Raw genomic sequence first — 23,244 nt, 5'->3', positions numbered from 1 at the left:
CTGCTACTTCTTTACGCATCGTTCCTACTGTTCATACGAAACGATGAAACAAGACGGAGGTTTCTTTACTTTTAATAAGTTATGTTACAAAAAATTATGACTGGAAATTTCTCAAAGGACAAATAGGAAATTGCCCGTAAACGCCCACTCCACAAGGTCAGGACGAAGCAGAGGTGTCTACGGTGGCAAGTTGAAATGCATATCCCGCCCTGCTTACAAGAATGAGAACTCCTTGTAGCAGCGAAGCTTACTCACTATACGCTTGACTTCAAAGAGCGATAATATCTGTCTATGCTAGAAGATTGCGTTTCACAGACGTTTTACTTCACACAGTATTTTAAAACGGCAGCAAGCGGCCGGATTCAGATCAGATCATGGCGATGCGTCGCTCCTCTAGTGCGGTTAGCTTTACTCAGAGAACAGCTTACATTTTCAAATTAGTTATCTCTCCAGTGCCACTGCCTGAAATTGTCGTTTCTTGTACTTTCAACATTCAAGCATGAAGATAGCCCATGGGTAGAAATATAAACAATTTGTCTATAACATAAAACACCATAAAATTGTTTCACTTTATATTTCTCAAAATAGTCCTTATGTGGAAGCAAACGGATTGAGCTGGGTGCTTGCCGATGTGAGCTATCCTGTTCATAGTCCGCTTGAACAGCTTTTCGATCTGCATGTCATCTTCTGGAAGAGGTGAATGGGACATGCTTAACAAAAAGGACACTAGTGGCGCATGGCTAGGTACTCACACAAGCTACCCAAAAGTTACCCATACACCTGATGAAAGCGAGAATGGTCCGTAGAATGGAAGCAGAAAGGGTGCTGTTTGCTGCGACATGCTGACTTTTAACCGAGAAAAAAACAATGTGTGTTCGCAAAAAAGTCCACCGGGTCTATTTTGTCGGCGAAAACACATTTATCAACAGGTACTCTTAGCATAAAGGGTGTTTCCAATGCCCACACTGAGAAAAAAAAGTTTTTTGCCGCCAAAGGATTAAAATCATCATCCACACAACCCTACATGGTTATAGCTGCGACGCTGCTTCGCAGAGTTTGTTCCGTATATCATAGCTCATATCAAACGCAATAAAGCTAGGAAGTTCTTTGCATGGAGGCGAGAAGCATGGAGGCGAGGCGAGTATGGAATACAGGTGCACATAGCCATGATTGCACGCACACACACACACACACACACACACACACACACACACACACACACACACACACACACACACACACACACACACACACACACACACACACACACACACACACACACACACACACACACACACACACACACACACACACACACACACACACACACACACACACACACACACACACACACGCACGCACACGCACACACGCACACACACACACACACACACACACGCACGCACGCACGCACGCACACACACACACACACACACACAACACACACACACACGCACGCACACACACAGAGCGCACACACACACACACGCACGCACGCACGCACGCGGACACACACAAGGAACGTCTTACAAGGCTCTGCATCGCGAAAAACTAGCGGTACAGTCCAGGTACAGACCAGAGGCAGTGGTCAGTCCAGAGCGCGCACCAGGGTCGTAGCGTTCGGCGCTTGTCGTTGTCTTCTTCTTTAAGCACCAGCCTCTGAAGATTCCGGAGCCGGAGGCCAGTCTTCATTATCCCATGAGCGAAAAGACGCCATCCTGGCGGCCTATGGCGATGTGACGATGGCGAGGTCGAAATATGGTTGTATGGTCAGAGGCGGGCCATGTGGTCAATTTCACGACCTCGGCGACGATGATGAGGAAATGGCGTAAGGAGTTCAATCAGGTAATTGACGGGGGATGTCTGCTAAGAATACGGCCGGGTCGCTGGTACTTGCTAATAAGTTTGGAGGAAAGGCCGGGACCTGAGGAAGGTACCCACAGCCAGACCAGAGTCCGTAAGATAAGCGGGAGGAAGCGCAGAGTGATCCCAGTGCTTTCTGCTTCTTCTGGGCATGAGAATAGAAGGACAGGGCAAGCTGTCGGCATTCTTGGGCATAAGTTGAAGCTTGAGAAAGAGTTGTAAATTCGGAAGCATCAGGGCGGTACGGTAAAATAGTGTCCATTGTGCAAGAAGGCTCACGGATCTACAGTATAAAATACGATGAGAATCCAGTGGTGGATTGAGCAGCTGAGTTATAAGCGTAGGTGACAAAAGGGAGAACGCGGTCCCAGTTACAGCGATCGGAAGAAACATAAATGGCCAGCATGTCGCCGAGGGTGCGGTTTAAATGCTCAACCTTTACATTTGTGTGCGGATGGTCGGTGGGGTTGGAGCGGTGAACGATGTTGCATTCATGAAGGAGAGCTTCTACAACTTCAGAGAGGAAGGTCGGACCTCTATCACTGAGCAACTATTTGGGAGCATCATGGCGAAGAATAATGCGATGGAGGATGAAGAATGCAATGTTGTGGGTTGCAGCAGATGTTAAAGGCAACGCTTCCGCTTAGCGTGTAAGATAATCAATGGCAACGATGATCAAGCGGTTTCCGGTTTATGTGCTGGGAAGAGGACCGTGTAGGTCAATGCCAACACGTTAGAAGGGCTGCGCTGCGCTGGGCACGGCAGCGGCTGCATAGTAGCGGCGGATCGGTGAGGTGGGTTTTTTCGGAGCTGGCATGCGGTGCAGGGCAGAAGGAAATGGCGAACGTATCAGTACATCCCACGCAAGTAGCACCGATGTCGTAGACAAGTGAAGGTCTTCTAGAAGCCGGCATGGGCACACTGGCATCATCGTGATAGGAAGAGCAAATGAGGGAGCGCATATGGGTCGGAATGACAAGCAGCCACTTGCGACCACCCGGAAGGTTGCTCCGGTGGTAAAGAAGCTCGTCTCTGATGACGAAATGGTGCGACTGACGACGGAGGCACGGAATGGAGGCCGAAATGATTGGCCGGATAAGAAATCTAAAAGGCAAGCGATCCATGGGTCTCGGCGCTGCTCGGAAGCTATATCAGCGGACTCAAAGTCAAAAAATGCAGGGCGGACATAAAAGGCACTGCCTCAGATGGCACAGGCGAACGTGAGAAGGCATCATCACTGGCCTGTTTACGGCCTGAATGATAGAGAACGCGAATGTAGTACTTTTGGAGTCGCAGAGCCCAGCGCATCAGCCGACCAGAGGGATCTTTCAAAGAGGACAACCAGCAGAGGGCGTGGGGATTGGTGGCCACGTCAAAAGGGCGCTCAATTATGTAGGGGCGAAATTTGACGATGACCCAAAGTATGGAAAAACACTCCTTCTCGGTGACAAAATATTTGACTTCAGCTTTTGTGAGTGTCCGGTTGGCGCAAGCAACAATGTATTCGTCAGAGCCATGCTTGCGCTGAGCGAGTGCTGAACCGAGGCCAACGCCGCTGGCATCGGTCTGGAGTTCCGGCGGAGAACGAGGGTTGAAATGATGCAGAATTGGCGGATTGGTCAGGAGGCGATGGGGTGTCGCAAAGGCACCATCACAGGCTGGCGATCAGGCGGAAAGGTCGTGGCCGCTGGAGCTTGGTCAGGGGGTCGATGATTGCAGCGAAATCACGGACAAACCGGCGGAAGTAGGAGCAGAGGCCGACGAATCTGCAGATGACTTTAGAGAAGTGCGTTTAGTAAATTATGCCACAGCTCGCCACTTTGCCGGATCCTGGAGGACGCCATCCTTTGACACAATATTTCCGAGAATGGTGATCTGTCGATCTTCGAAGCGGCATTTTTTCTTAAATTGAGTTGGAGGCCAGCGTCTGCCAGGCAGCGAAGAACAGTCTGAAGGCGCTGGAGTTGAGACGAAAAACATGGGAAAAAGATTACCATGTCGTATAGGTAACAAAGGTGTGTGTCATTTAAGCGCGCACAGTAGGTTGTCCATCAATCGCTCAAATGTGGCGGGTTGCATTGTAGAGGTGGAAGGGCATGACATTAAATTCATAGAGGCCGTCGGATGTGACGAATGCAGTTTTTGAGCGACCGGCCTCTGCAATCGGCACCCGCCAGTAACAAGGGCTCAAGTCCAATGAAAAAAAGAATTCAACACTCTGCATGCAATCGAGGGCGTCTTCGATACGAGGGAGGGGTTAAATGTCCTTGCGTCTAATCTTGTTCCGATGATGGTATTCGACGCAGAACCTGATGGAACCGTTATTTTTCTTGGCCAGGACCACCGGCATGCCAACGGGCTTTGCGACGGTTTTAACACGTGGCGCTTGAGCATGCCGGTGACCTGTTCGTCAATGATGAGGCGCTCAGCGGCTGATGCGCGGTACGGACGTTGGCGCAGACGGCATGGGAGCCAGTGTCAACACAGTGGGTAACGGTGGTTGTATTGTCCAAGGAAGTTTGCTGGCAGTCAAACGAAGGTTCAAAACGGTGCAGGTCGGCGACAAGTTGGGCTCGTTGGGTAGACGTCAGGGCGGCTTCGATGGAACAGAGAAAAATTCTAGAGAAGACGGGTTGGTGATGGGAGTAGGCGTAATGGCGCTGCATCGGGAAGTTACATCGGCGAAACCAAGAATTTCAAAGAAAGAATTCGGCAACATAAAAACGACGTCCGCAAATTTGCAAGAGAGCGCAATCCAGTAGCCGAACATTCCGAGGACTCTGACCATAGAATCAACTTCGAACAAACCCGCATCCTCAGAACCAAACCAAATTAACACAAAAGGCTCCTTCTGGAATCCTGGAACATCCAAACCACCACAAACAACAACCACCGCACAAAAGAAAACCTGCCCCCAGAATATGCCCAGGGACTTCGCTCTTCAATTCAACGAAAAAAGTCGCCATTGACCGCCTCTTCGCATTGCGACAACGTGACTAACAGCCTTAACCTCCCTCCCCCTCCTCCACGCCTTTCGCATCACAGCTGTCGTTCCTTTCACCCCCTCCTCACCTCCATACTTTAAAGACGCTAGCTACTGCCCTCAGTCACCCCCGAAGAAGGAGCCGAGTCGGCCTCGAAACGTTGGTTTAAAATTAAATTTTTGGTTGGAGGTGTGCAGTTTATTATAAAAAAAATGTATTACGTGTGAGCGAACTGTTCCGCGACGGCGCTGACGATAGCGAACCTTCAATTCTGCCACGACGGGCGTTGCGGGACAGAATAAACCCGCTAGAGCATTTCAGCAATGGGGAGTTCCTATCCCGGTACCGGTTTTCGAAGGACACCGTGCGAGAGCTCCTGAAGTGCCTGCCTATGGAAGAAAGCGTCAGCAATCGCGGTCACCCGCTACCAACGATGCTTCAGCTGGCCATTGCGCTTCGATTTTATGCAAGTGGAAAGTTGCAAGTCGTCACCGGTGACTTGGTAAATGTATCACAACCTACGGTGTGCCGTGCAGTGGAACGAGTATCCACGCTGATCACGGCACATCTGCTCCCTCGAACTGTGATGTTCCCCGCCACTGCGGCCGAGTTTCAAGCTGACACGACGGACTTCTACCGCCTTGGCCATTTCCCTGGGGTGAATGGGTGCACAGACTGCACACACATCAGAATCAAGTCACCTGGCGGGCAGCTCGGAGAGGTATACCGCAAGCGCAAAGGCTACTTTCCATCAATGTGCAAGTCAGCCCATTTTTTTTGCAAAACTTTAATGCGATGTAGGTGATATTATATCGTACTAACGCGCGCTGATATTTAGAACAAACATGGGGGCCACTTTCATTTACAATTCTAATCACAGCTGTCGTCTTATTCAAATAATGTTCATGTAAATGTTGAGCAAAAAAAGATAATCGATCTCTTGCAGTGCTGAACCGGCATCACTTTTCAAGATTGGATGGTCTGGTTTAATTATTGTATGTACGTATACGCACTCATTATATGTCAAAATCGACTTCGCTATAAATTCATCAGTGATGCCGGTTTTTTTGGGGGGCAATATTTTAGCAATGCCTCAATAATTTGGCTCGCGTTGTATAAACACAAGCACATCTATAACCACTTATAAATATTTCTCTATTCCTTAGCTAACATTTTATATAGAGGAGCAATCATTTATTTTTCGCACTGCCTGTTTTACATTTTATTCTTCTTGCACCCTTCTGAAATGCCTGTATGACCACGAGGGTAAAACTAAATAAATGCCATGAATGTTACCTAGCGTTCCTGTTACACGATGCACAAAATTTTCACTCGCATTGCAAGTAAACAACTTGCACCATTTCAATGAAAGCGCTAATTTTTCTGACTCTTGTTGGCTGTAAAACATAGAACCTAAGCTATATAAATATATATTAATTGCTGAAGAGTAGAGTGATCTGACATGTAGACCCAAAAATTTATTTTCATTTCCTGAGAATATCTTCACTACAGAGACATATTATCTTGTATTCAGTCAATCACGAAGCCAAGACTAGAATTTTATGACGTGGTCGTCGGCTGACCTGAATCAGTTCATGACAGCAGAATTTTCGACAACAGCCGTGCACGGGTCCTCTACGAGACAGCGAGTTCCCGGGTTGGTGCTGGGAGACGCAGGTTATCCCTGCATGTCATTTTTAATGACACGTCTGGCAGATGCAACCCACCAAATACCCCAGAGGGCAGGTAAGTACAAGAGGGAACGTAGCACCATTGTTTCTTGGATTGAAGGCAGCACAAATGTACAAATGTCATCTCCTTTTGTTCCTTTACTGTTCCGTAAACGCTTTACATCAGAGTAGATTCTTCATATTTATTTGTTACTGAAACACAATTTTTTTTATGCTTTTTCCATTTTTCCACTCAAATTCAACAAGAGTTCAACATTCAGATTTAGTACACATTTGCCACTAGTTGACGGACAACGCCCCTGGAGCTGTCTTGCTAATTCCCGAGGTGTGCAAATGTAATTGAAGCGTCATTATAGCTGCAGAGGGGCCATTGAGAAAGTAATGCGCAGACTGCTGTGCTCTTCAATTTATAACATCGATACAAAATTTTACTTCCAAGTGCTCATCTTTCAAGCAGGTATCAGGCGGCCCACATTAAAACGAGAAATAGTGTGGAGAGAGTTTTAGGAGTTTGGAAATGCCGCTTCGCACGCCTAGATATGGGCCTCCAAAACCGCCCTGAGCGCTCAGCAGTTATAAAAAACTGTTTGCGGCGCCCTCCACAATCTCGCTGTTCTACAGAAGTGCCCGGAACCACCTGCTGTGGCCCTCCCTGTTATCCAGCAGTCACGACCCAGCATACAACCACAGAAGCTTCATGTCCCACCGCAGCTTTCTGCCGACAAAGTGAATTGCTCTCGTGTTCGGGTGGGGCTTATAGCCAGATCGTTCCGTTAGGTGTCCTAATTACCTTCTCGATAAATGTACACAATACTTTTATAGTGTTAGAATGTCGCTATTTTTATGGTAATTTCTGTGTTTTTGTCTATTTCTTTGATATGTGTTCTCTTATAGCATGTAATGTCATCATCAGCTGAACTTCGTCCACGAGAGGATGAAGGCCTCTCCCGTATCTTTCCAATTAACCCTGTACTGTGCCAGCTGCGGCCACCTTGTTCTTGCAGAATTCCTAATCTCATCAGCCCACCGTACTTACTGCCGCCTTCTGCTATGCTTGCATTCTTTTGGAATTCATTCTGTTGTCAATGGCCCATCATTTATCTTGAATTCACAACACATGCCCTGCCCATGCCTATTTCTTCTTGATTCCAGCTTGAATATTACCAACTCGAATTTATTCTCTCATTCATTCTGCACTTTAACGGCTTCTTTTATCATTTTCCTTTTCGTAGTTCGCTGCAATATAACGGCGCCATAGGTTATAGGCTTTGCCTCACAAGATATGGCTGTTGAGGAATACTAGTAAACTTACATTTATGGATGGAGAGTGCCTGCAATATGCGCTGCACCATCATGCTTATCCTACTAGTTAGTTTACACATGTTGTGCAGATCTGTGGTCATTATGTTCTAAATAGGTGCATTTACCTTACAACTTTCAATGCTTTACTGTCTTTCGTAGGCTGTTTTGTTGCGAGTGTTAACATTACTGAAGATCTCATTATTCATTTTTACACACATCGTTCTCCTTCCTTTGCTTGTCTTCGACCATGCTTTGAAGTTTGTTCTCAGCTACTTAGCAGTGAAATATTTTTAGAAAATCTGAGATTATTAAGGCATTCGTCATTCAATTTCACCCACAGTTGTTTCTTCTCCAGTTCTCTGAAAATATCCTGGAAGCACGTGGCGAATAGTACTGGAGAGAACGTGTATCCCTGCGTGACACCCTTCACAACTGGTATTTTGTCACTTTCTGTGTGAACTATTATGACACCTTCCGATTTGTGCCGACGACGGATTTTCTTTTAGCCGCATTTAGGCTACCTCCCTTTTTTACTGCTTGATCCTTGCCATATTGTATTTCCTTGTGCTGTTTGTACATGTGCACTGTGTTAAATAAAGAACATTGTTTTCAAAAAACTGAAGGAACGAGCAAATACTGTACGACTACATCAAAATGACGACAGTGTGGCAATTGTACACAGAACTGTTCTGAAACAAATATGTGCAAGTTAATTTTATTTCTCCATTTAGCGCTTCATTGCTTCCAACTGCAGTTTCCTGATCTCAATATCAAGAGAGAGCAGCTTGCGCTGCATTTTGTTTTTGAGGGCCTCCTCGACCAGCTGGCTCCTGCGGAGTTTTAGGTCCAGTTGGTGCAACTCTTCCTTGCGCCGGTCCTCAGCTTCATTAGCCTTGATTCTGGCGGCTGCTTCAGGAGCCAGTGTCCGCTCCACCGCAGCAACACGGGGGCTACCTGCCCTCGTGCGAGCAGTTTAGGTTAGTGCGATGTCTTCAGACAAGCTCTTACTTGGCACGACCACTGTTGGTCTGCCTGCAGTGAGGCACTATTCCTGATCAGGAAGTGCATCGACATTTATTGGTCGGCTGTTCAACCATGGTGACGGTGCTGCCTGCATTGTGACGTGTGCAGGAACCTAACCTGTAAAAACATGCACACACACACACACAATGCCTTCATGAGAACTCTGCAATTCTGTGACAAAATTGGTGAGCTCTTATGCTTACATACATACTACTGTGATATTACATGAAAAGAACAAATAAGACCAAAAAGAGAGGCTATTCAGACCATAACAGGGAGCCAAAAATAAATCCTTTAATCCTTTACATGGTCATGACTAGTGTAGACATCTAAAACCAAACTTCTCAGCATATATGTGACATGATGAAAAATGGACCCAGTTCGAGCCCGCCAAGAAGTACAAAAAATATGTGGCCCCGCCTCCTTGAGCACATGCACATACAACGAGCAGAAATTAAATAACGTCTGCTGCTGTGCCGCTCGATAGCCGAGCGCCAGTTGCGAATTTAATCTGGGATGCTGCACCCACATATCGATAGGTGCGAGGAGTTGTGTAAACGCCCGTGTACAGCGGCATGTAAGCGGGCGTTAAAGAATCCCTTGCAGTTGAAATGAATCCATAGCCCTCTCCGACAATCTCTTTCCCAGCCCTGGTGCAGGTTTTCGATTTCATGCACGAGGAAAACTAACCATGACAGTTGTAACTAGTATTTAAAGAGGGCAGCCTTACTGACTGCAAAAGTAGCTTTGGCGTGGTTAGTTTTCGTTCACCATGGCCTCCAATAGTGCAGCAGGTGGCAGGGACAGCACTGCCTCGCTGACATGGGCCCCGTCCCTGTCCAATGGATTTGGCAGTCTTATCGCCATGTGGTCAGTGACTGCACCAACCAGTTCTGTTGCCGGACTCATTGTCCGGCATTCAAGAGTACCACCACCTGCACCAAAATTCTTAATTGTGCATCTCCTACAGCACCATCCGTGCAGTGAAATGCACTGAGGTGAAGTGCATTCTGCGTGCAGCACGCAATGCTTGAAAAGAAAAACAAACAAAATCGCTAACCAGTACAGCACACAGCAGTAATGTTTTGCTTATATGTAGTACAGAGACTATTCACAACAATAAAAATTAGAAGATTGCACTTACGTCTGCTTAAGGACGGAAATGCGAAAGCCTTCCCCTTTTCTCTCTTTATCCCTCCGTTCTTTTATAATTTTGTTTGTTATTTGAAACTTTGTTTTTATTTTATTTATTTATTTTGTTATTGCTTGTTTTTCATTTTTTAAACTTCACTTTTTTATAGCTGTAAGCCTTCTCGTGCATTTACAGCGTTTTTCATCGAATTGGTCACACAAAACCTGCTTTAAGCACAGCATTGTTTTATTTCACTATTTCAATTTAATTAACTATTTACAATTCAGCAACCAAACTTTTCCATTTCGAAGTCTACTCGCGCACTGCCTAGCTCAAACTTTTGCATATTTATCTCCACAGAACGACATAATCGTACGGACATAATTTGCGGCCACGTTTTGCTGACGCTACCTTCGTAACCATACAATTTTTTTCGCATTAATAAGAAATAATGACAAACTGTAAGGATTAAAATGATTTCAGAAGATGAAACGTGCGAACATGCAGGAAAATGTGTAGGACAGTTTTTTAATGTAAAACTGTTCAGCTCACCTATCCGAAAGATTTCGCACTTTTTTTCAGACTTCTTTTTCCGCCGGGACTTCATATTGTCCCACTATTTTCGTAAACGTTCTACATACACAGTGCGTGTGCCGGCCAAGCTATTGTATTCTTCGCAAAACTGTGACCAGGCTTCTTCCTTTGCTTTCTCGAGGTATTGTCCGTTCGTTTTTTCTCTATCACGTCACGATACTTCACCATAATGTTTCTAAACACGTGGCGTTCATCTTCGGTGAAGATGAACCGCGGACCTGCAGGTCGTTTCTTGGAGCGCTGGGAATCGTCCGAAGCGGATGCCGATGGTGTCGTGCTGAAGTCCGAAATGTCGAGATCGGACATTGTGCAACCAAAAAGAAAAAGAAGGGCAGACACAACACGTACACACATCCACACAAACAGTCGAACACGCGCAAGCAGAGACACTGCAACAAACCTGCACGAAGTGAGTCAGGAGCAGGGCAAACGGACGAGAAACGCGTGGTGAGCAAGCGGAAAGAGGAAAGAGTAACCGTAACAGCAAATGCCGCGCCGGCCAGCTGCGACTGCTGCGGTTGCCAGACAAAAAAAAACTGGTTATTTCTTATAAAAGTACACGTTTCTTTACACAATATGCGCTCCACGATTCGAGGAAAAGTAAACGTAGAAAAAAAAGAAAGGCAGGCAAAGACACAGCAGGAGACCCCTCCCCTCTGCCTTTTTCTTCCTCCCCCTTACCACCCTGCAACCGGCTGCCCGTGTAGCTCTTGAAAATCTTCTTAAAAATTGAGAATCTTCTTAAAAAGTTCGCTAGACAGATGACAATCGTTGAAGCTGTTATATGTAAACGCTGACAATTTTTCTTCAGTAATACATGAGCGTGGTGGAGCGCAAAGCGCCGATAAAACAGTTGTACAGCGCCCTATAACGAAGGGAAGTAAAAAATTTGGAAGAACACGTGCGTATAGCACAGCATGCACGCCGTTTACGACTAATTTTCTCGTTCCGCTTGGTGAGTTGGCGCTGTGTGCGAGCTCAGTGCTCCTCTGATACTGTTCAGAAATTAGCCGGCTGTGCATGTCAGAGTACAAACACGGTGCAGCACCTCGTGACATGCTACTACTTGCTTTTAAAACCACCCAAGGTGGCTAAAATGTTGATCGTTAACTTTAAAAAATACAGATCATTAAGACGCATTAACTGCGCGTTCATTAAGTTAAGTTCTCTTCGGTTAACGTTATTTTAACAGAGCCTAACAAGCATGGCGCCAGCTTTGTCGGTGCCAATGAAGTACAAAGGGATACCGGTGCTGCCAACTCGTACACCTAGTAGCTTAAGAATGAACGCAGCAAGCCGGCATTAGGGTAGTCGGAGCTATTTTCTCTGAACTTCATTTTTTTTTAAACCGTGTATCTCTGAAGGTCTTGCATCATTATATGAAGCGGAAGCAGTTGCGATTCAGTGTGTCTGGTTCAGAACGTTAGATTCTCTTTAGTGGCATTGCTGCACAGTATTGCGGTGCTCAGATAAATATCGCTAATAATCATTTCAGACAGCTGAAAGTGGGAGAGCTACTGTAGAGACGGCTGGGCAGGAGGACAGTGCGATGGGTTTCAATTTTCGCCCAAGCATAGCAATATTGAGTAAAGAGTATAGAAACACCCTTTTATTCACACTTCATCGGCTTAGTGAAGGACGCCAGCCATCGAATTTTCGCTCACACATCCCGGTATAGTCCACGGGTTTGTGCAGAATGCTGAGTTGATTCGAGAGAGAGAGATAAAAGGAAGGGGGCAAAGGCAGGGATGTTAGCCAGAAAGGTTTCCGGTTGGCTACCCTTCACTGGGGAGGGAATGAGAGATTAAAAAAGGGAAGAGAGAAGAAACGGGAGACACTGTTACAATCTGTCAATTAAGGCAGTCGTTGGTAAAATATAAATCACTGCCTTGTAAGCCTTGACGGCAGTCGACTGATGTGGCCACGGGACGGGGATCTTGAGGATCTTGTGCTCTGTGAAAGGGTGAGGATCAAGGCGGTCCATAGCCCAACGCAGCTTCGTCTTTCGTTCACAAAGACAGGGCACTCACACAGGCGCTGACTGTCTATTCGCAGACGCAGTTTATTCAAGAAGGGCTGTCGGCCATCGCGATTTGGGAAGCATATTGATTTGTAAAGGCAACGCCGAGCCATAGACGGCACAGTTATGTTGCTTCGCGACGCGCTATGTCACACGGAAGACGGAGGAGCCCAACAGGAACTAATGCCCTGAGGCGACGGTTGCAGAACTCTCCAATGCTCCACGCTGAACGTGGCAGCTCCAGCCTCAACGAAGGAAGCCCACACGCTGCGTCAGACCTCGTTACAGGAATATTGAGAGGGTTCCTGTCGTTTTGGGCAGCTTTGTCTGCCTGAAGATTTCCATTAATACTGCAGTTTACTGGCTGCCACTGGAAAATTTTCATGTCGTTTCAATGTGTCGTAGCGGTACAGCTTCCGGATTTCTGAAACGTGTTCTTCACTTGACCCGTGGCGCAGTGCAGCTTGCAGGCTTTGAAGGACTGCTTAGAGATGGCGAAAATTTTCCAGTCATGTGGAGACTCCTGACTGATGAACTGAACTGCAGCCCGTAGAGCAGGTAGTTTCGCACAAGTTTAAGAGGTGTGATAGTTACTCCTCACCTTCATTAAGATAGACCTGGCCGGTATCACCACAGACCCAGCAGAACTTGAAGTCACTGAGCCATCTGTGCAGACATGTGTGTGATTATTGTGATTAAAATGCAGATGATCCAATGTCATTTGTTTGAGAGCAGCCAAGGATAATCCAGATTTCTTAGTAATTCTCGAAATAGAGCTGTGTACCGAAGGTTCATGCAGACACTGTATGGGTGAGCACTGTCTTGAAGCAGGAGTGAACTGCGAAGGAAGATAGTCACGATGAGCTTCAATTACTTTTGCAAATGCAGTATGCGGTCTGAGTGCTTGAAGAGCGCTAAGATGACGACTCGGAACTCGCGTGTTCTCATGGTTCCAACTGCAATGTATGTAGTAACTGGATGTTCCCCAGTGAAAAGAAGAGTGGCTGCTGTTGAGGCACATTTAGGCAGTCCAAGGCAGATTCGTAGAGTTTGCGCTTGAACACTTTGAGTTGTCCGGATGTTTGTCTTTCTAATATTGCTTAAAATGGAAACGTTTCACCTCATGTAGCTCAGGAACAGCGAACGGTACTGCTGAAGCATCGAGTGCACAGATGCGCCCCAGGACTTTCCCCGAGGAAGGAGAGAATATGAACAATCGCTCTCAGTCGCTATCTCATGTAGTAGAGATGGGGACTCCATGAGAGATTCTTATCGATAAAAATGCAAAAGAAGCGGTGGCTTCTCTCTCAGCGAATGGCGTTGCCATTAGTATATATAGAGTAAGTTGTCACTTTTTTGCGTGTGGACGCCACGAGAGAACAATTCTCAATTGAAATATTTAGGTCCTGCTGAATGAGGTATAACGTCAGTATCAATGCCGCCAGCATTTTTCAGTCTCGCAAGAACCTTGGGTCATGTTCGATGCCCAAATACAGGTATAAAAGACACATATTCGATATGAACAGATTGTGGCAAACAGTCAACCAAGCCGATGAGAGAAAGGTTGGAGACAATTGGGCTCAGCACTCCACCGTGTGGGGCTCCGCTCGAATTTAGATTTAAAGAGGTTGGTCCCTCCTCATTCTGGACAAAACACGACCTTTCTGCCGTATTGCTGCGTATCCAGGTGATCATGCGGCCTCCAATCTCAACAGCTTCTAATACGCCCAAATCGGCCTGATGTGTTAAGTTGTCGTAGGAGCCCTTGCTGTCCAAGAACAGTGCCACGGTCAATCTTCTCAAATTTTTTGGGTGCTGGACGGATGTTACAAGGTCATCTACATTGTCGACAGAAGAACTGCCACATTGAAATCCATACATAAATCCTGTGTAGGTTTGACATCCCTCCAGGTACCATTCCACGCATGTTAACCCCATTCCTTCCATTACTTTCCGGACACAGCTGGAGGGTGCAATTGGGAGGTACGCTGAAATGTCGAGTGCTGATTTTCAAGGTTTAAGAAGTTGAACCAGACAACTGGCCTTCGATTTATTTGGAAGTATGCCGTAACACCATGACTTGTTGTATGTATCCAAAACAACCCCTCGAGCCTCCTGGCCAATGTTGGCAAGTGCGCAGCACGTCACATCATCGGGACCCTGCAATGATGACCTTCTACAACGACCACAGCAGCGTCAAGTTCCTCCATGGAGAACAGGCGATCCATTCGTGAATCTTGCTAGGGCAGAACATCACTGCAGTGCAGCGTTGTGGGTGGGTTCGGTCGGCTTTTTATCCTTGCGCAAACTTCTTTGGCTACCGCCATCCCGTTGCGTTTTTGACAGAGTGCAAAGAATTTAACGGGTGGCGCTGTTGAGGAGACGTGCAGAGGATACAGATCCCATTCTTAACGCGTGACAAAGGCTTCCGTCGGTCAAGTTGCTCGCAAAATGATCTTCAATGTTGTGTCTGCCGCGCTTGAATTGTTCGCCGAATTTTCTTCTGTGGGCGTCTTGCATCTCTGAGGTCTAAGCGCGAATTTGTTCGTCGGCATCTGCTCTATGCCCAGCGCCGTAGTCCCCGCAGTCGTTGTAATTCGATATCAAAGTCGGTGTACTTTGCGACAAGGTTATAGCAAGGTTGCGTTCTCTTTGGCCTCCTTAATTTTTTTTTCATGACCGGTCGAGAATCCTTCCATACAAGCATCCTCCATACATACTAACAAAGCTGTCTAATGAATGCGCAGCATGCGTGTGGCTGAACTGGACATGGAAAGGCCGGTAACAATCAGGTAGTTTGGGGTATAATCGCTGTCATGGGTTTCTACATTCGAAACCATCGGACCTTGTTGGTAAGGCTTCTCAAAACGAATGTCAAATAGAGGCAGCCGCTATAGGCCACCCTCGAATATACGACGGGGTCCCGTCATTAAGGCACTAGAGGTCATGGTCAGAGGCGAAAGACACGAGTTTCCTTCCATAAAGGTTTATCCTAACGCCTTCCCACGTGGTGTGGTTAGTAGTGAAGTCACCAGTAATCACCCATGGACCGAAGGTGGCTCGCATCAAATCACTCAATTTTTGTCGTCAAAGCTGCTTGAAGGAGGCATGTACACAGCCACACGGGTAAACGTGAGGTCATGGCTCTTCACTTTGAGGCAAACATAATTGTTGCTGTTGTGTGTGGGAACCGAAAGGAGCACATATGTAATTTCACGACGAATGCAGACGATGACTTTGCTGGTTCTGTTGCGCGTGGAGGAAGTAAATGTTTTATAACCGGATAATCCTAAATTGTTGGGTAGGTTCGGTTCACATATAACAAGAATGGGGCAGTGGTTTACATAAACGTAGTGTCGAATATCTGAAATCCGGGACTGGAGTCCGCCAGCATTCCACTGAAAAATAAAATCTTGCTTGACTTTCTTCGGGAAAGATAATTCCGGGGGAGCTATGGTGTCTTATAATGTAATGCAGAGCTGCAAGAACTAGATGTAGCACGTCCAGTACTTGCAATGCGTTGTGTGCTGCTGGCGTGCGCAAGCTGGAAAGCTATGCACGCGTGACATTCATCAGTGACGTGATCATTGCAGTCACTTGTATATGTTGTCCAGGGTCCGAATTGTGCCTTTTACCCAGGTGAGTCGTAGGTGTTGCAGGCATGGTGCGGCAACGTACCTGACGCATTGTGCGCTCTAGGCTTTGGTAGTGGTAGCCAGGTTGTATCTGAGGCAACAGGTCGTGTGTCACCTGGCGCCGGGCTTCCCTGATTTAGTGCGGTTGGTGGAGGCGGACAAACTGCAGTGCCGCTTAGGGGTCTTCGTTTAAAAGCTATTTGCTTCGTTCAACGACCTTCGGCAGCGCGAACGATGTCGGTGCACCTTTGCAGCGGCCTCTTTGCGGGTGGAAAGGTCTCGCGCCATTTGGTTCAGTACCGCCCTCTAAGTCTTTAGGCGAAGGCAGTCCTTTGAGGAACAGTCGTGAGGGCCACAACAGTTGGCGCACGCGGCAACTGTCGCCGCCGCTTGACTCGGAGCCTCTTAGGCACACGAGGGAGTTGTGACAGATGCCGCTCACGTGATCAGTCCTCATGCATTTCCTGCACTGTAGCGGCTTGGTACGAATGGACGAGCTGGGTGACGAAAGTGCCCCAATTTCACGTATGATGGAAAGTAGTCACCCTTGAACGTCAGCTTGATGCATGTAGACGTTCCAAGGCGCTGAACTGGTATTATGGAAATGCTCTTGGTTGCCGGCTTGATTAGGAAGGGAAAGTCGGCAGCAGAGATGGCGATGTCGACGTTATAAATTACAACAGCCGTGGTTCCACTGTCTCGTAGAATAAGAGGGTGTACACTGATATTGCCGAGTTTGGTGTGGCGACTAAACTCTCTAGTGCGCTTCGCTTCATGGCATCTATAGCAATGATGCTCTTGTGGGGGTTTGCTCTAACGTAATTAATCCCTTCTGGTACGAGGCTTTCATGAAACACAGAGATCACTTGCTTTTCAGGCAGTTCAAGTTTTCTGTTAGTTCCAATGACGCTAACAAGGCTGTATGTGCCTCGGCACTTCGCACCGTGATGATCGTGTCCGTGCTTGGGGACGTCGTTGACGTCGACACAGCTGGTCTGCGCAGTCTCGCCTGGCCTTTTTACTAACGGCGATTATGAACCGATCGTCGGTCGAGGAATCATCAATTCGAGGAGTCTAGGAGTCATCACAGTACACAACAGTGTCCAGGCTGCTTGAGTCACTCGGGGAGTACAGGCGCTTCCTCTGGGCGGCCGCTGTCGACGCATCGGGTTCCACAGAAGGCGCAGAAGCCTCCACTTCCATCGCCGTGACACAAAGGGAGCGGCGCCTCTATAATTATGCAGAAAATATAAAAAAAACTGCAGAGACGTGAAGTCGGTGTTCTGATTGAGAACAACTTTCTTTTCCCGCTTTGATTTGAAATTTCAAGCTACTGATTAGGTTAGCTTTCCGAATATTCTGCAGGTAATGGTTCCACAGTACCACCACTTAAATAACAGTTTAATGCAAAAGCTCAGGTAATATCTCTGACGTAGCAGAGCTACGCCGCCACCACACAAACGCTAACAGTAGTCATCAACTGCGGCTGTCGGCATGCCGAATCTTGGCATTATCTTGAAGAACTCTGGGTCGACAGAAGGCCTGTCTCAAGTAAAACTGGTTTCCAGTGGGTCAACACCGATTCGAAATGAACCATGAGTCGATACTGCCTTTTTAAGAGGAACGAGTAGTACACACTTCTTGGCATTCTAATGTGAGCAGCACATAAGGTGATGTTCTATATCCCAGTGCACATGACACGATGTACGCAGCGGTGGACATGCCAGGCAAGCCTTAAGCATCTTCGCTGGGAGGCTAGCAGAACTCATGCGACTGCTTTGAAGCAGAGTGGGTGGAGGTCTCTTTATTTTCTTGGTCACACTTGGTTGGAGGGATGGGCAGAGCAGAGGTATGAAAAAGCCGAGCACTGTTTCTTTGAGGAATTCTCTGCATCTCGAGGGAAATTTCTAGACGGATCCGCAAACATCGCTTCATGGGCGGGACCGCACAATACAGGCATGCTGCAATAAATTTTGATAATAACCATTTCGCCCAGCTCAAAACGTGGAAGCCACTGCTGAGCCACTGCACTACTAGTTTTAGTCCGGTTTTGTTTGTAACCTTTACATTATGCTAGAATTTTCGGCCCCATGGAAGAGCAGTGCCATGCAGTACGCATGGGATACATATTCGTGCCATAGTGAGAAGCACGCCGTTGCGGAGGTCTCAAGATTAACTTCGAGCCAACGGAATTCTCTTATCGCACTGCACACGGTTGTTTTACGCTTTGATCTAATCATAAGGGCAGCCGCAGTGGCTCAATTTTGGATGGTATTCGGCTGCTGACAGAAAGACGCGGTTTCGATCCAAGAGGCGGCGGTTGAATTTCGATGGAGGCGAAATTCTAAAGGCCTGTGTACTGTGCGATGCAACTGCACGTTAAAGAACCCTAGGTGGTCGAAAATTCGGGAGCCCTTCACTACCCCGCCCCTCATAGCTTGAATCACATTTAAATGTTAAACAACCGTAAAACAAATCAAACATTTACCTCATCAAAATGGGCAAGCCGAGGTCCGGAACTGATCCGGCCAACGTTTTATCAGATGCAGAAATGCTGCGAAGTCGCATCCCATAAGTTTGAGTACAGCCAATAGCGTGCTAATTTTATTTTATTCACGAGCGGCAGCATACGAAGCGCTCAGTTTCTTTCTGATAATAAAAACTACTCGAACAATGACGCCCGAGCACCACCTTCACCAACACGAGCGATACTGTCGAGAGAACGTCCAAAACCACGAGAAGTTGGACCTCATGCGTTCGGCGCGGGAAAAAGAAAAAATGGACTAGTTCACGAGTTTGAACACACTACTTGGTTTTAAACGGGCTAAAGGCTTTTTAATGTTTCTTCCTTGGAAAGTGCATTTCGGAATTTCCGACCTACACCTTCTCATGCGGCACGATTCTGGCCATTAGAATTACCACATTGATATTTGTAACACAGATTTTTGTGGCCAACTGCAAGGTCGACACTAGTAGAAGTTTTTGCGATCACCGGTTAAGGTCTATCATCACCAGCTAGACACTGTGGGGCGGCAGTCACTATCCGGATTTAAACTGCGTTCAGATGAGGACGAAAATAATACCCGTGCATTTTGCCTCGCGCAAATATTATTGTTACTTGGCGACCAGCCGAAGAATGAGGCGGGATGAACGATGGGTGCGAGATTATTTTTACCGACCGCTGGCCTAGCGCGAGCATTCTGTCTCACGCCCCTGCCAGACTCGTCGTCGTCGTGACACTACCCGGGGCTGCCGAGCGATCGTCCCTATCGTGGATAGAAGAAGACACCGACGAAGAGACGCGCTCAGTGGCGATCGGTTCAGAGGACGGCACAACAGAAATGGCATGAGGGGAAGTGCTGGCCGCCACGATGAAAGATATGGGCGAATGAATCCTCCTCCACGAAGCGTCCGGGCGCAGGTCGCCAGGAAGCGACGGCCGAAGCCTTTGGACGCTCCGAACGGCAAGGGCAGGTGGCTGTGTCCTCACGTCTGTGCAGCGTCTCGGGTCGGTCGGGTCATGGGGTCGTGTCCTGTGGTCATGTTGGGGGATGGGGCTGGGGTGGGCGGGGAGGTCGGTTCAGGTCCGGCTGGCTGGGGCATGGCCGGAAGGGTAGGACCAGGTGCACGCGGCCGGAAACCGCGCCAGGCGGAGGATGCCAAAGCTCAAGGACCAGGATGGAGAAGGCACTCCGCATCTCACACCAAATGTTACGTGGCCGCCAGCCGAAGAATGAGGCGCGATGAACGATGGGAGTGAGATGATTTTAATAGCCGCTGGCCTAGAGCGAGTGGTACGTCCCGCGCCGCTACCAGCTTCGTCGTCTTCGTGACAATATCTTAAAGTAGGCAGAATCGCGAACTCGCCCCGTAAACATTGCTTAGAGCTTGAAGTAGCTTCGGGGTGAACGATAAGCCCCATAATAATCTCACAATGTAATCAGAGACGCCAGCGTTTCATATTCCGTAGGAGCAGGTTTGCTTTATTTTTTTCTTTCTACTCGAGCAAACACATTGTTTACTAGGCATATGCGTTCAATTTTAAGAGCAATATAGGCTTTACGGATAACAAGTCTGGTGACAGAGAACAGACATTCGGGGAAAACGTATTTCTGGTGTTCTTCGTTTATTTATTGCGCAAATGAGGTTTGTTAAATCTGCCATTCGTTTAACCCTTTAATACAGAATTTATGAAGGAAACAAGGAAAAAAAGCGTTAACAATCTCTACGGTAAGTTAGCTATTATAGCTGCAATGCAAACCCAGTATACAAAGATTTTCTTTGCGGATCTAAATATAGAGAAATCGGTATATCCCTACATGGAAAAAAAGCGTGTTCAGACGTTTTTGTGCCGCTAATACGAGTGCTCTGATAGACCACCTCGGAGGCCTCGAACAAATTCAAAGGTCGGAGGATACTGCTCAGTTGAACAAATGTCTTCCCATTTTTTTCTACAAAACTTGTGCCAAAATGCAAGACAAGTCGTTTAATGCTTTCAGGGAGTCGCTCATTCTCTTCACCTTTTTCCCCACCCAGCTACTTCACATTACCGCCAAGCTTTCTGATCAAAAAGCGTTTGCTGCCGAGAACGCGTTGGCATCACACTTTGCATGGAAGCTGGATATATTTATGAGAACATTGCGAGTGCAAAGCATGTCACAAATTGGAGAAACTGGGCATTAAAGAGTTAATCTCTGTGCAACCTCAGCTTGTCCAGCCGTCTACTTCAATTCTTGACATTACTCGTTGTTCGAATAGTCACTTGTTCCGTTTAACTAAGGCATTCAGTTCACACGTATGTGTAGCAATTCTGAGCATGCCTTTATTATGCAAGGTTAGCACATTTGGAAGCATTCCAGTAGTCGTCTAAAAATTCGGTATCAACTACTCTCGGTGCTCTGGCCCCACAAATATCAGATATTTTGACAAACGACGTGAATTGGAGGGGCTTCTTTGCCTGTAAGTTTTTCAAATGCGCATATGTTTTGTGCTATGTAGGCAAAATTTGTTGGGCACAGCACAATGTTTGATATTCTAAAAACTGATATAGCATTACTTACGTTGTGCTACACACTCTCAATAAATAAAAAGATGGATTAAGGGTTAAAAATTTGTTTATTCAGAATTAGTTAACGAGCCAACTAATTAGCACCTCTCAGCTGCATTTTGATGCGCTGCACTGCTAGCAAAAGAAAGAGTGTTTTTAAAAATTGCAGAAGATATTAGGAAACACCAGGGATACTTCGCGCTGTGGCCCACGTTACTCCAGTGTAGTGCACGTGCGCTTGTTGCATGCATGCAATTTTTTCCACAACTCAATACTATCGATGTTGCGTCCAACAAGGCCAGGATGTCGTCAGGCGACTTACCATCTCCTTTTTTCGTGTCATATATAAAGAGTTCTACATTTGACACAGCATAGAATGTACTGACGGGAGCGAAAGTGGTTTATGCAACACGCCCCCATCGTGCTCGTTACTTCTCTGGAACCTCTCAGCGCTTTCGCCAAACTGGATGACCATGGATCGAAACGGCAAAGCTGGCATTCCTCTAGACAAAAGGCGTGATGGAATTCATAGCGCATATAAATGTAGCCACCAAGATGAGAACAAAGAACACAATGCGCTGAACTTTATTTTTGAGCTACTCGAACTACAATTTTTATTTTGGCAGAAAGGTGGTGAAGCACTCGCGTGTTTATGCAAAAGAAAACAGGAGAAAAAATTCCAATTATGCGACAGCTAGCACAGAAGGCTAAGCTTAGCAACAAAAATGGATAGATGGAAAGACGCTACAAAAGCAGCAAGAAAAAAATGTGACCAAGGCCGAGACAACTGCCAATACCGAACCCGGCGATGACGACAACAAAGTGCTCTCGGCTTTCTCCACGTTTTATCATGCTTTCTTTTTTTGCAGTGTTTTTCTTTTTGCTTCATTGCGGACTTAGCCTTTCCGGCTATTCATTTCCTGACTGCCGCTCATAGAATTGGCCTCCAGTTTTCTTTATCCGTAGGTACGACTGCGCATAACCCTGTTTCTGCCAAATGAATGGTGCGGATTAATTAGATCTAAAATAATTTTGATTGTTCAGCGCAGTGTGCGTGTCGTTCTCGTCTTTGTGGCTTTGGCTGCAAGCGCTGCACACTCTATGATGACTGAATGAAATCAGTTAGCCCAGCCACATAGCCTGCTTCATATAAAATCCCTTTCTCCTGCTTCGACTTCAACAGCAGAAGTTTTCGAAAAATAGCGAGGCAATGAAGCATACCAGGAGCTCGAGTTGTATACGCCACTTTTTGCACCGGACATTATCTTATGAAGTCCTCGGAATGATTGTGCAGAGAGCACGAATCTGTTCCCTACATCGCTCAGTTCTCACACACATTATATATATATATATATATATATATATATATATATATATATATATATATATATATATATATATATATATATATATATATATATATATATATATATAATCACCAGAAAATAAAAACCATAACAGAATTTAACTCACGACGTTTTGGTTGAAGAAGCAGCCTTTTTCGAGCGTACTACAGCATTTGAAACACGAAACTTTTATAATGCGTGCGCGAGGTACAAAAGTAGCGTAAAGCACGAGTGCAAACAACTACGGAGGAGGGGGGTGGGGGAAACCCGGAAGAAGAAAGTAAAAAAGAAGAGTGAATCGATGACAAGTTAAAAAAATGAAAAAAAGCGATCCCCTACTTCGATCAGGTGGTTCTAAGGGGGCGAACGATAAAAAATAAGAGATAAGATAGGTATTTCCTTTAGTATGATAAATGACAATGCATGCAGTTATAGGTAATTTTTTCCACTCTATGATGTTTCGTAATTTCAGTTCCAAAAAATAAAATCCATACAGTCAAATTGTTCTCACATCCTTTCGAGTTCGTAAGGTTAGGTGCTCTCCCTATTCTGACATCTTGCTGAACAGGGATAACAGAAGAAAGCGAGCTGCGGGAATACGGTCTGT

At 46.5% G+C, this 23,244-nt stretch overlaps 1 pseudogene; it reads right to left on the bottom strand.

Moving 5' to 3' along the window:
* Nucleotides 1-8,567: 8,567 nt before the first annotated feature.
* LOC144121862 (uncharacterized) overlaps nucleotides 8,568-23,244 on the bottom strand; it is a 69,372-nt pseudogene continuing 54,695 nt past the window's right edge.

This window comes from Amblyomma americanum, chromosome 1 (assembly GCF_052857255.1).
Source record: "Amblyomma americanum isolate KBUSLIRL-KWMA chromosome 1, ASM5285725v1, whole genome shotgun sequence".
In the NCBI taxonomy this organism is placed as follows: domain Eukaryota; kingdom Metazoa; phylum Arthropoda; class Arachnida; order Ixodida; family Ixodidae; genus Amblyomma; species Amblyomma americanum.
This window is presented reverse-complemented; position numbering and strand designations above follow the sequence as displayed.